This window comes from Gorilla gorilla, chromosome 11 (genome assembly GCF_029281585.2).
Source record: "Gorilla gorilla gorilla isolate KB3781 chromosome 11, NHGRI_mGorGor1-v2.1_pri, whole genome shotgun sequence".
NCBI classification, from domain to species: Eukaryota; Metazoa; Chordata; class Mammalia; order Primates; family Hominidae; genus Gorilla; species Gorilla gorilla.
In genome coordinates, this window is record NC_073235.2 from 94475669 (window position 1) to 94490157 (window position 14489).

At 38.9% G+C, this 14489-nt stretch overlaps 1 protein-coding gene and 2 long non-coding RNA genes across 4 annotated transcripts in view; 2 read left to right on the forward strand and 1 right to left on the reverse strand.

The window, feature by feature from the left end:
• The window catches only part of LOC134756666 (uncharacterized), a 123434-nt gene extending 110328 nt beyond the window's left edge, over positions 1-13106 (forward strand). The window contains exons 2-3 of the long non-coding RNA XR_010129655.1: positions 1277-1468; positions 10235-13106. This is a non-coding gene — a long non-coding RNA (uncharacterized lncRNA). The remainder of the gene's footprint in view (positions 1-1276; positions 1469-10234) is intronic.
• TMEFF2 (transmembrane protein with EGF like and two follistatin like domains 2) overlaps positions 1-14489 on the reverse strand; it is a 244285-nt gene that overhangs the window by 82963 nt on the left and 146833 nt on the right. The window lies entirely within an intron of this gene.
• Positions 1755-4633, forward strand: LOC134756665 (uncharacterized). Of its 2 annotated transcripts, XR_010129654.1 has the most exons (4): positions 1755-1990; positions 2715-3427; positions 3589-3667; positions 4443-4633. It is a non-coding gene; the product is annotated as an uncharacterized lncRNA (long non-coding RNA). The 2 variants fall into 2 exon arrangements; XR_010129653.1 differs by having other exon boundaries at positions 2715-3667.

Below are 14489 nucleotides of genomic sequence, written 5' to 3' on the forward strand. Positions count from 1 at the left end.
CACCAAAATTTAAGCCAAGCAAACTGATTTTAGCAGCTCAGCTCTTAATTAGACTGCTTTTAGCACAAAAAAACCAGTTTGGATTTTTTTTTTTTTTTTTTTTTTTTTTTTTTTTTTACACAAAACCTGTGCTCTCTCAAAATACCAAGCTGCCTCATTAGATAAATCTCTCCATACATCCATCTGTTCGGCCCTCCATCCATCAATCCATCCAAACATATTTTTCCCTATTAAATATGACCAGGAGGACTGGAGCTCTTGGTTCATGGTCAATGAATAAAGATAGGCAGATTTTTACATTTAAATTTTGATATAGTGTGATTATCCCACACCTATGATTTGGCTACAACTCAGTCACAAATTGACCATCTATCCTGGTAACAAGGCCTTTTGTTAGTGAGAATTCTCTAGTTAGTTTTTACTAACTAAAGAGGTTTGCACCTCTTTCTCCTTTAAAAAATCCTTTTTTTGGCCAGGCGCGGTGGCTCACGCCCGTAATCCCAGCACTCTGGGAGGCCTAGGTGGGCAGATCACGAGGTCAGGAGATTGAGACCATCCTGGCTAACGTGGTGAAACCCCATCTCTACTAAAAAATACAAAAAATTAGCTGGGCGTGGTGGCGGGCGCCTGTAGTCCCAGCTACTCAGGAGGCTGAGGAAGGAGAATGGCGTGAACCCGGGAGGCAGAGCTTGCAGTGAGCCGAGATCGTGCCACTGCACTCCAGCCTGGGTGACAGAGAGGGACTCTGTCTCAAAAAAAAAAAAAAAAAAAAAAATCCTTTTTTTATAAACATGATTTTCAGTATCAAGAAAAAATAAAATTTAATGAGTATATTTTTCATTTACAGTTCACAAATCTTAGAATTCCAGTTAAAATAACAATCTCAATATAGTGTTAAGTATAAATCCTAAAACTTAAAGTTAGGTTATGACAAGTAGTCAAAGATTGAGCTGAAAAATATATTCATTCCCTTCCCTTCCACTCTCCCATCACTCCTCCATGGGGAAAAAAAAATCACGAATATGTTGCACATTGTAGGAACAAAAATGGATTTACCTTTTTTGTCTTGTTTTCCTTTTACTAATCTCTACATTGGTAGGTCCTATATGGAAAATCAATTTCTGCTTTATTCTTGTAAGCTTGGTTTTATCTTCCTAAATATATTCTTCTTGTCAGAACCCAATCAAGCATTTTGCTCTCTCCTGTTTATAAATTGTTGTCCTACTTTATAATTTTGGTTATGATTGTCTCTGGTTCATTTTCTCCTTTGTCATAGGCATTGTGGCTCTGAAGACCTGGAAGCACTGCTAACTGTTCTCTCGATTTTCTGACGCTCGGCCACATCAACCTGTCATGCTAGTTGTGAGGAGAAGTCAAGGACAGTGACACAGCCAGCCAGTCTGAGGCATTTTCCATCATCCTGAAGGAGTTGCCCTATCCTGCTTTTCACTGGAGGGGGCATGGATGGGTAGGTAAACACACCTGCCGTGAAGTTTCCAGTTCTATCCTCCTGCAAGGCCTTCGGGGATAAGTGTGTTAGAAGATTGGTCAGTATCATTTGCCAACTTGACGTCTCTTCCTTTTTTAATGATCCTTAGTTTCCCCACTGTTTCCTGTCACAGGATTCAATTTCACTCCACATTCATCCTTTCTTACTGGGCACTGATGTTGAGGGCATCAGTCAGGGTATAATGTTATGTTGCAGTAACAAACACCCTCAATATCTCAGTGGCTTAAAATGACAAAGATTTTTTGTTTGTTTGTTTGTTTATGCTCTATATCACCCAGGGACCCTGGATGACAAAGCAGTCACCTACTTGAACACTGCTAATTATGATGTCAGAAAGAGGAGAGTTTGCAGAGTTTTGTATTGGCAATCAAACATTCAGCCACAGGTCACAGTCTAGAACCAGACACATCAGTGTCCTCAACTGCAAAGTAGCCAGGAAGCAGCATCCCATAACACAGTCCTATGTCCACTGTTTTGGAGGTAGGAAATTGGAAATATTCAGTGAGTAGCACTGTGAGTAGGGCAGTAATTTCATTTTTTAATTAAACAAATGGAAGACGGCAGCTCCTCAGTTTTTTCTTCTATGGTTTACTTCTGATGTCTTATCTTAATTAATATATCCTGATATCTATTTCCCATTACTTAGTCTGTCCTTTTTCCCAATATCCAGTTATTTTCAGTAAATATTTTCTGTCATTATACCCAGCAGTCTAACTTTTTGCGACTTCAGTGTCTATTCTCATTCCTCAGTCCCAAATCCATTTTCTTTATTAGATTTATCTGAACTCCTGCAGCTCTTTCTGTCTGCATCACACAACTTAACCTTTAATTACTTGCCTACTGGGCATTCTACTTGGTTCTGCCTTTCATCAGCTGAATCAGAACATAACTTTCTCTCACCACCTCCCTCCCCTACTCCAAATTGACTTTACCTCCTGATCCCCTATTTCCAAAGTGGTTCCATTATTCTTCTCAGTGCTCAGCCTTAACATCTTCATTTCTGTTTGATTTCTAATCTCTGGCTTCTCATAATTGTGCAGTTACCAAACTCTCCCCCATGAACTCGATGTGCCCATGTGGATCAAATGACACAGTAAAAGTGAAAGCACGTTGTAGACTCCAAATACAAGAGGATACTGCTCTCTATTCCTTCAACTATTTTTCATTCCTTATTTATTTATTCATCATTCATTTATTCATGTAGTTACTCAAGACCTAAGTGTTTTCTTGGAACTGTGTTTGTTACTGAGGAAGCCACAAGTTAAATATAAGTCTGCTCTTCAAGAGGTTACATTCCAGTTAAGGAGATCGCATATCCATACTTCCAGAAGTACCAATGTGATTGAAGCAAGGGAAATTGCTATGGGATATCTGGCCAACTGGATATTCTGCTGGAAGAGCAGAATGCACTTCAAAGACTAGCCAATAAAATTCTCATGTAAGATATGTTTTTCTTTTTGTTTCTATTTAACTAATGAATAGAACCTCAGTGATTTAAGGAAAGGCAGGCCCATGATATGGAAAGAGAAGGGGATGATGATGATATTCTGGAATGGTCGTGCAAGGCTTCAGGAGGAAGTGAGAGTGATGATTAAATCATATAACTCCTGAATAAATATCTGGAATAAACATCTCCAGAATAAAACATCTGGAGGATTCTCAGTATACTTAGAATAAAATTGAGCCTCCTCATGAAGGCCTACTAGCACCTTCATGATCAAACCCCTTTTCAACTTTGACCTTCTTTCTTATTTTAGGGGCTCTTGACACACTGACCTGTCAGTTCCTTCAGCACACCAGGCTAATCCCCAGTCTTGTGCCTTTGGACCAGAGGTTTTCTTTGCTCAGAATACTGTTTCAACAGATCTTTGCATAGCTGGCTCTCACTATTTGACTAAAATGTCAATCCTCAGAGAGGTACTCCTTAAATATCCAATCTTAAGTAGCATCCCTTTCTCCCAGGATCCTGTTTTTCAGAACTCTGTTTTCTTTTCAAAACACTTGTTATCTGAAAGGATGTTGTCTGCTTGCTCGTTTGTTCATTTCTTTATTGTCTATTCCATCTCACCCCTTCTCAGGATGTAAGCTGTTTAAAGGCAAGGACCTTATCTGTGTTACATGCTGTATTCCCAGGGCTCAGACAGAGCATGACCTATCGTATGTACTAAATAAATATCTCCTCATACTGTAAAGCTTTCCTGACTCTAATCTCTCTTTTGGGGACCATTACCAAGCCTCATTACTGGGTTCTTTCTCTTTAATGCCACTTTTACTATATAGCAAATGTTCTGGCCAGTGGGATGCTGCTAGAAGTGCAGAATGCACTTCTAAGACTAGCCAAAATAAATAAATAAATAAATAAATAAATAAATAAATAAATAAATAAAAGAAAAACAGAAAAAAAAACTCTCACTTAAGTTTTTTTTTCTTTCTATTAAATTAATGAATAGAACCTCAGTGAGGTTCTATTTCCTTAGAAATAGAAGGAATTTCTAAGGCAGGTCCTTCTGCCTTAGAAGGAAAGGCAGGTCCACGATATGGAAAGACCCTTGGCCCCTGCAGGACCTTGTGTTAGGCTGCCTGATTGGCACCATCTTCTCTGACCTATGATGAGAGTAACAAGGTGTGTGTGTGTGTGTGTGTTTGTGCATGTGTGAGAGAGAGAGAGAGAAAGAGAGAGAGGAGAGAGAGACAGAGAGAGAAAGAGAGAGAGAAAGAGAGAGAGAGAGAGACCTCTGAGAATTTGGCACTTATCTGTTATAGCATTTGATATTGCTTACCCTATCATACATGGCAACAAAATCTTCCATCATTTGGCTACATGCACTTTTCTAACTCTTCAAGTACTATACACATTCTCAACCATAAACTGTTCTTTCTTTTGAAAGGACAGTTTTTCTGTCTTAATTCTACCTTGACTTCTATCCTATAGCATTCTGCAGTGAAAAGGACATGGACCTTGGAATTAAGTTTGAGATTGAACTCAAGATCCACCTCAACCTACCAACATATATTCGGCATGTTACCCACTTCTCTGAACCTTGCTTTCCTTCTTTGTACAGATGGAGGAAAGTCACGACTAACCATTCTGTTGTGAAAGATTAAATAAGATGGTGCATATGACTTCATATATGTTGATTAATACATTTCTTTCTGTTTCTTCAAGAAACTTCTTTCCCTTCTTTACACATGTAAAAGTCCTTTGAGTCTTACAAGTTCTTCACTATGCCCCAGGTTTTCTGGAGCACATTTGGAAAGAATGTTGACAGAACAGGTAAGAGTATGACCTCTGGGTTCAAATTTTGGCTTTGACCTTTAAGAGCTAAGTAAACTTAGACAAGTTATTTAACACCTTTGTACCTCAAGTTCATCATCTTTAAAACTGGAATACTAATAGTACATAACTTGTACTGCTCTTTTGAAGATTCAATGAGTTAAGGAATGCAAAGTCCTTAGAAGAGTGTAGTGCACAAAGTAAGCACTACAACAATAATACTTAGTTGTTATTTAAAAAAATTTTTTTAAACCTTTCAAACCTAACCATCCCAACTCCTACTGATACTGCTCTTTTCTTTCTTTTTTTATTTATTTTTTTGAGGTGGGGTCTCACTCTGTTCTTGGCTCACTGCAGCCTCTGCCTTCCCCAGCTCAAGTGATCCTCCCACCTCAGCTTCCAGAGCAGCTGGGACTACAAATGCACACCACCATGCCTGGCTAGGTTTTTTTGTAGATACAGGGTTTCACCATGTAGCCCAGGCTGGTCTAGAACTCCTGGACTGAGCAATCTACCCGCCTCGGCCTCCCAAGATACTGGGATTACAGACTCGTGAGACACCCTGCCAAGCCTCCTCTTTCTATACTTAAGATACTTGTTGTACCCATTGTATTGTTTTCCTTTTAAAAAGAAAGCCTTCCTGACAAGTAACTTTGCAAGCTACAGTTTTTAATATCCACACTGTTATATACCAACCCTTCTAGCCAATGTTATAGGCAGCAAAAATAGAATTTAACTAAATTACATTTCAAAAAATGCAAGCCTATGGCCCTCATGCACTCTACTTTATTGCCATGTGGTTTTTGGTCCTTAATGCAAAGATATTTCCCCCCCATCTAACTTAACATTATAGTAGAAGACTTTAATTTGAAATGGTGTCTTGGTTTAGGGCAAACAAAAATTGAGGAAAAGACAGGCAACAGACGAATAACTGGGTTAAAGTTTTCAGCAGCCTGATTATACTAATGAAGGACTACAAGTCCTACTGTGAGGATTTATAGGAAAAAAAGGCAAATATAACTAGAAAATTATTGGTTATTTATCAATTCTATGAATAAAAAAAGAAAGAACAGAATTGGTAGTAGGAAGTCTTATAAGTAAATTTATCTCAAAGTCAGATTGGATGTTCTAAACCCATAATTATAATTGCTAGGCCCAAAATTGGATATGTTGCTATTGCTTTGTACATTTTTCTCTTTGCTTCTCATTTGTGTTTTTAATCAATTAATTACAATTAAAGCAAGGATATTTATCATAAAACTTTGATCAGACCAATGTTTTCCAATCTGTGCCACTTATATAACAGCAATTTCTTTTATTCTTAGTAGTAAAATAAAATATTTACAGAAAAATAAACTATGTTGGGAAATGGTACTTCATTGCCACAGACCAAGTCATCTAATTTCCCAACTGTTCATAAAGTAGTTTTGAATAAATCGGAGAATGGTTCAGGAAACACTATCCTAGGACCATCTCAGGACACCAGGCATTCATTCTTATTCTGCCATATGAACAAGTGATTTATTGCTCAATAACTACTTAGTTTTGCTGTCTGTGAATGAGAATTATAATTTTAAAGATTCATATTAGATATTTTAGAGATGCTTCCTAATCTCTGGCTGAGATTATTGATAATTGAAAGGAGACTAAGGAATACAGTGGCCATGTATTCCTCATGTTTTACTCCTGTACTGACTCATATAACTATAACAATGATATGCCTGGATATCAGTATTCAAGTTTTAACAAAGAATCACCTACAATTTTACAAGTTTATCAGTAATAAATTATATTAAGTTCCAATATAAATAATTTTATGTAATTTATAAGCTAGTAATCAAAGATAGTGTCATTTATTTTATTCAAAATCATATTAAATGTACACAGCATACATTTTTGTAGAATTCAGAACTGGTAAAAGTATTTCTTGATGAACTAGTTGTCTTTTCTAACTACACCATAAGAGTTATTTCTTTTCTTTCTCACCTTGAATTCAGAGCACTCAGAGATAAGGCTTTTGATTAATAGTAGCAGCTTCTCTTAGCCTTGGTTTTCCTTTAAATCTATTATTTCTATCCTGCCTTTTACATTCTTCCTTCTCCTCAACATTGTCTTTTTATTCAACTCTTGAATTTTCTCTCTTATTTAAGTATCTTCATTATATGTTTACCTTTTGTTGTAGCTGCTTCAAATCCTTTGAAGAGCATCCTATTTTCTGTGCTTTCTAAAGAGGTGACTAGCTAATATGAAAAACTTGTTTCTGTTAATGTATAAGGATTAAAATATAAAGTGGGAAGTCTTGCCTTCTGGACATAATAGATTATCTTCTCAAATTTAAAAGTCACTCTGGAAATTTTAGGCCAAAAAGAAAGAGAAAAAAATGCCACTAGGACCACTGGGGACGCTTTGGGGGTAGTTCTTTAGAGCTCACAGTAGTTCTTCTGCTATGATAGATGATGTTAGAGCCCAAAGAAACCATAGAAACCTTATAGAGCAACACCCTCGTTTCCTGAATTTTACCTATGAGAAAATGAAGTCCAGTTGTAGCGTAAGAATAGATACATAGATCACTGGAATAGAATGAGACTAGAGAAATAAATCTTTGTATACAGGGTCAATTGATTTCAATAAGGGTGTCCAAAAAATTTGATGATGAAAGACTAGTCTTTTCAACAAATGGTGTAGAAACAACTGGATATCTACATGTAACAAATGAATTTGGACCCCTTCCTCACTCCATCTGCAAAAAATACCACAAAATGGATCACAGACCTAAATATAGAGCTAGAACTATAAATCCCTTAGAAGAAAATATTGGAATAAATATTTGCTCCCTTGGGTTGAGCAAAACCTTCTTAGATATAACAACAAACACAAGCAACAACAAAATAAATTGGAGTTCATCAAAATTAAAAAGTTTGTGTTTCAAAGGATACGGTCAAGAGAGTGAAAGGCAATTCCACAAAATAGAGAAACTACTTGCAAACCATATATCTGCCAGGGAACTTATATTTAGAATATATATATTTTTAAAACTCTTACAGCTCAATAACAAATAGACAAATAGCTCAATTTAAGAATAGACAAATGATCTGAATGGATATTTCTTCTAAAAAGATAAACAAATGTTCAATATACAAATAAAAAGAGACCAACACCATTAGACCTGTGAAATGTGAATCAAAACCACAATCAGATACCACTTCATACCAACTAGGATAGTAATAATCAAAAAGACAGATAATTACAAGCATTGGCAAGGATGTGAAGAAGTGTGGACACTCATACACTGCTGGTGGAATATAAGTGTTGCAGGTACTTTGGAAAATAGTCTGGCCCTTCCTCAAAAAGTTAACCATATAGTTACCATATGACCTAGCAATTCCACTCCTATGTATATACCAGAGACCTGAAAACATACATTCCCACGCAATCTCGTACATAAATGTTCATAACAGCATTATTCATAGTAGTCAAAAAGTAGAAACAACCCAAATGTTCCTCAACTGATGAACAAATAACCCAAATATGGTATATTCATACAGTGGAAATACTTTTCATGCTAGGGAAGCCGTGGAAAAGGAGAGAGATGGGGGATCAGTGGGTCAGAAAACATATAACGTTTTATCACTTAAGTTTACTTGTTTTATATGGGTTTGGTTTGGGTGCCCCAAAACAATTACAGTAGTAACATTAAAGATCACTGATCGGCCGGGTGCGGTGGCTCACGCCTGTAATCCCAGCACTTTGGGAGGCCGGGGGAGGTGGATCACCTGAGGTCAGGACTTCAAGACAAGCCTGACCAACATGGTGAAACCCTGTCTCTACTAAAAATACAAAAATTAACTGGGCGTAGTGGCAGGCACCTGTAATCCCAGCTACTTGGGAGGCTGAGGCAGGATAATCACTTAAACTCAGGAGGCGGAGGTTGCAGTGAGCCGAGATTGCACCATTGAACTCCAGCCTGGGCAATAGAGTGAGACTCTGTCTCAAAAAAAAAAAAAAATCACTGATCACAGATCATCATAACAGAAATATTTGAGAAAGTTTGAAATATTGTGAGAATTGCCAAAATATGACATAGAGATATGAAGTGAGTACATGCTGTTGGAAAAAATGTGCTGGTAGGCTTGCTTCACGTGGTGTTGTCACACACTTTTAATTTGTGAAAAATACATTATCTTTGAAGTGCAGTAAAGCAAAGCACACTAAAATGAGGTATGCCTGTACTGAACTCAAGTTCCAGCGGGCAGCTAAAAGTGTGATAGGAAGTGAAATCTGTGAAGAGGTGTGCTACACTCTAAAAGAACTACCTAAGTTCCTAACTTATACAAAAATCCCAAAAACATGTGTAGGAATGGACACTAGGGTATGGGATAATGGTGAAAAGAATATGAAGTTATGAATCAGGCTGAATTTATTGATATGAGCTCACTTGGCAGATATTTAATACTGCATTTAATATTGCAACTTGGGGAATTTGAAAGAGCTCTGGCAGTTTGGTTGCTTGGTTGACTGAAACATGGAGCAAAAGGTGGTCCACAGTGAGCGAATTAGAAATGCTAGGCATGCCTCAGTTTAACACAGAGAAAGAGGTTCAAAGGCTTAGAGAGACTGGAATGCTAGAGTCAATTTGTCATTTAAGACCTACTCACACACACCGAAAGGGTCCAGAAGATGTACCTTCTACCCATATTGTTAGAAACAGATTGTGAGGAGAGCCACAACATCCTTGAAGAGCTCTAGGACCACTCTTCTCTGCAGGCCAGAACTTAAATGGGAATAGCAGTTACTGACTTGGGAAATCTAAATGCAATTGGAGTAATTGGGTCTCAGGGCAGCAGGGACCAAGTGGCAGTACTCGACTGCCAAAAGCAAGGTCAAAAGCAGCAATCAGAATAGCCAGATTCATGGAGACCTATGGTATTGGCTAGTGTTCCTTGCTAGTGTTTTAGGATCATGGTGTTCCTAAAAGTGAAAAAATAGATGGAAAGCCTACTAAATCTTACTTGATTTGATAAGCCGAAACGTTCTTAAACAAAAGTCTAGCCTACATCATAAAAAAAGAGAGTCATGGTCCTTTAATCAAGTCTCAGACTAGAGCCAGTTTATGGACACAGAACCCTTTGCATAAAGGGGAGGTCAGGTCCCCTTGAGAAAGGGCCCTGGTACGGTGCCAAAAATGTATACTGTTAATCTTTCTCCAAGCCTTCCTCAAAAGGACCTTCAGCTGTTTGCCAGAATAACTGTGCATTGGGAATCAGACCTTTCACAGACTAATGGACACTAGCTCTGAACTGACACTAATTACAAAAGACCCAAAACATCACTGTGGTCCACAGTCAGAGTACAGGCTTATGGAGGTCAGGTGATCAGTGAAGCTTTAGCTCAGTTCCATCTCACAGTGGATCCAGTGGGTCCCTGAACCCACACTGTGTTTCTTTCCTCAGATCTGGAATGTATAATTGGAGTAGACATTCTCAGCAGCTGGCGGAAACCCCACATTGGTTCCATGACATGTGGAATGAAGGCTAGGATGGTAGGAAAAGATAAGTGGAAGCTGCTAAAACTGCATTTACCTTGAAAAATATTAAACACAAAGAAACACTACATTCCTGGAAAGACTGCACCATCAAGGACTTGAAAGACTCAGGGATGGGGTGATTCTTATTATGTTCTCACTCAACTTGCCTGTGCGGGAGTCAGATGAATCTTGGAGAATGGCAGTGGATTATTATAAGCTTAACCAGGTGATGACTCCAATTGCAGCTGCTGTACTGGATGTGGTTTCATTGCTCGAGCAAGTTAATACATCCCCTGGTACCTAGTATGCAGCTATTGATCTAGCAAATGCCTTTTTCTCCATACCTCTCAATAAGAACAACCAGAATCAGTTTGCTTTTAGCTAGTAAGGTCAGCAATATAGCTTCACTGTGCTGCATCAGGGGTATGTTAATTCTCTACCACTATGTCATAATTTAGTTTGCAGGAATCTTTATCACCTTTCCCTTCCAAAAGATATCACACTAGTCTATTACACTGGTGACATGATGCTGATTGGACGTAGTGAGCAAGAAGTAGCAACTACTCTATAGTTATTGGTAAGACATTTGCATGTCAGAGAGTGAATTTTCAAGAAAATTCAGTGAAATTTCTAGGGGTCAGTATGTGGAGCATGTGAGATATTACTTCTAAGGTAAAGGATAACTTGATGTATTTGCCTCACCTTCAACCATAAAAGAGGAACAATGCCTAGTGGGCCTCTTTGGATTCTGGAGGCAACATACTCCTTATTTGAGTGTGTTACTCTAGTCCATTTACTGAGTAAACTGCTTTTTGCTAGTTTTCAGTGAGGCCCAGAACAAGAAGAGACTCTGCAACACGTCTAGGCTGCTGTGCAAGCTGCTCTGTCACTTGGGCCTTATGATCCAGTAGATCCAATGGTGCTTGAAGTGTCAGTGGTAGACAGGGATGCTGTCTGGAGCCTTTGATGGGCCCCTATTGGTGAATCACAGTGTGGATCCTTAGGATTTTGGAACAAAGCCCTGATATTTTCTGTGGATAACTACTCTCCTTTTGAGAAACAGTTCTTAGTTTGCTACTGGGCCTTAGTAGAGACTTAATACTTAACTATGCACTACTAAGTTACTATTTGACCTGAGCTTCCTACCGTGAACTGAGTGTTGTCTTACCCGTAAAGCCATGAAGTTGGGCATGCACAGCAGCACTCCATCATCAAATGGAAGTGCTTTGTGTGAGATTAGGTCAAATCAGGCCCTTGGCACAAGTAAGTTACATGAAAAGAAGGGGCCTAATTGTCATGGCACCCACTCCTATTACAGGACCTTCTCTCTCCCGCCTGCTTCTGTGGCCTCACAGGGGAGCTCCTTGTGATCAGTTGATAGAGGAAAAAAGACTCAGGCCTGATTTACAGAAGATTCTGCATGATATACAGCTACCACCTGAAAGTGGGCAGCTGCAGCACTGCAGACCTTCTCTGAAACATTCCTCAAGGACAATGGTGAAGAAAAATCCTTCCAGTAGGCAGAACTTCAAGCAGTGCACCTGATTGTTCACTTTGCTTGGGAGAAAAGGTAGGACATGTGACTGTACACTGATTCATAGACTGTGGGCAATGGTTTGGTAGATGGTCAAGGACTTGGAAGGAACATGACTGGAATATTGGTGAGAAGGAAATTTGGGGAAGAAGTATGTGGATAGATCTCTCTCAATGGGCAAAAAACCATGAAGATATTTGTGTCCCATGTAAATATTTACAAAAGGATAACCTCAGCAGAGGAAGACTGTAATAATAAAGTGGATAGAATAGCCCATTCTGTAGCTACCACTCAGCTTCTTTCTCCAGCCAACCCTGTTCATTGCCCAATGGGCTCATGAACAAAGTGGCCATTGTGGCAAAAAAGGGGGGTTATGCATAGGCTCACAACATAGACTCCTACTCACTAAGACCAACCTGGCTACAGCCACCACTGAGTTCTAATCTGCAAGAAGCAGAAACCAACACCGAGTCCCTAATATGGCACCAATCCTCATGGTGGCCGGCCAGCTCCTGGGTGGCAGGTTGATTATATTGGACTGCTTCCATCATGGAAGAGACAGCAGTTTGTCCTTACTGAAATAGGTATTTACACTGGATATACATTTTTCTTCCTGCACACAATGCTTCTCCCAAAACTACCATCCATGGACTTACGGAATGCTTTATCCACCATCTTGGTATTCCACACAGCATTGCTTCTGACTAAGGAACTTACTTCACTGCCAAAGAAGCATGGCAATGGGTATATGCTCATGGAATTCCCTGGTCTTACCATGTTTCCTGCCATCCTATAGCTGCTGGCTTGATAGAGTGGTGGAATGGTTTTTTGAAATCACAGTTGTAATCCCAGCACTTTGGGAGGCTGAGGTGGGTGGATCACCTGAGGTCAGGAATTCGAGACCAACCTGACTAATATGGTGAAACCCTGTCTCTACTAAAAATACAAAAATTAGCTGGGCGTGTGGCATGCACCTGTAGTCCCAGCTACTTGGGAGGCTGAGACAGGAGAATTGCTTGAACCCAGGAGGTGGAGGTTGCAGTGAGTCAAGATCATGCCGCTACACTTCAGCCTGGGTGACGGAGCGAAACACTGTTTCAAAGAAAAAAAAGAAAAAAGAGAAAGAAATCACAGTTGTAACACCAGGTAGGTGACAATGCTTTCTAGGACTGGTGCAAGGTTCTCCAGAAGGCTGTATGTGCTCTGAATCAGCATTTAATATGTGGTGCTCTGTCTCCCATAGCCAAAATTCATTGGTCCAGAAATCAAGGGGTGGAAATGGAACTGTCACCTTCCACTATTATCTCTAGTGATTCACTAGAAAATTTTTTGCTTCCTATTCCTTTGTTTCTCTGAATAACCCTGATTAATATACCAATATATTGATAAATGCAGGGCTTCTTTTTCTTTTCTTTCTTCTCCCCAAGTCTGACCATCCAGTGTAGCTGTAATGCAAGCAGTTCTGTTGTGTTTTCTTTTTCCAAAAATCAACATACTTTCTGGGGAAGACAATTTTAATTGAAAGTTAAGTTGCATACTGTAATCAAATATATCATTTTTATTTTTCATCATTATTGATAATTTGATGTTATATTTGAATATCCTAAGTTCCAAATTTATGCAGATACCTGTGTTACCTGTTTTTTTTTTAATTTTTATTTTTTTAGATGGAGTCTTGCTCTGTCACCCAGGCTGGAGTGCAGTGGCGTGATCTTGGCTCACTGCAGCCTCTGCCTCCCAGGTTCAGGCAATTCTCCTGCTTTAGCCTCCCAAGTAGTTGGGACTACAGGCACATGCTTCCATGCCTAGCTAATTTTTTGTATTTTAGTAGAGACAGGGTTTCACCGTGTTGCCCAGGTTGGTCACGAACTCCTGAGCTCGGGCAATCTGCCTGCCTCAGCTTCCCAAAGTGCTTGGATTACAGGCATGAGCCACTGTGCCCGGCCTGCAGATACCTATGTTTATTACAGAAATACATCACTAATTTTTGCTAATGTGAAGCTAATATTTTATTTTATTTCTTATTTTTGCCTTTTTCCAAACTGTTGTGCACTTCTCCCAGATAAACATCTCCTAATATCTGCTTATTATAAGCCCTTATGGCTTGTTAGAACCTACCATTACTTTTATTACCATGGATAATATAATTTTGATTGTAGAAAGCTCATTTCAGGATGAGCTCAGAGAATACAGTGAACTACTGTGTCAAAGACTTTGAAAGGCTGCAATAAATAAAAAAGAGCTGTGGTAAACAATCTTCAGAAGATCATCTGTCCCGAATGCATTGTCCTGATTTCTTATGTTCCATTCATAGCTTAGTGATAAAAGGATGAATGGACCCACTCTTGATTAATTTTACTTTACATTAGGGGGGCTAGAAAATCAGATATTCGTTTTCATTATTTATTGGCTTTTTTCTGTAATAAGCATTTAGACTTTCAGCAGTATTGATTTTTTGATTGGGTGTTGCATATAATTTTACAATTTGTTCAATCACTTATTAGATATTATATGCCCTGTTTGTAGGGAAATGTGTCTGGAACAGACTGATGTTGGCTGCTGAGGATGGTTCACTGATTTGTAGTTTAGATGAGTCAACACATACAATATATTACTATTTGGAAGTAAACCACAGAAGACCAGCAAC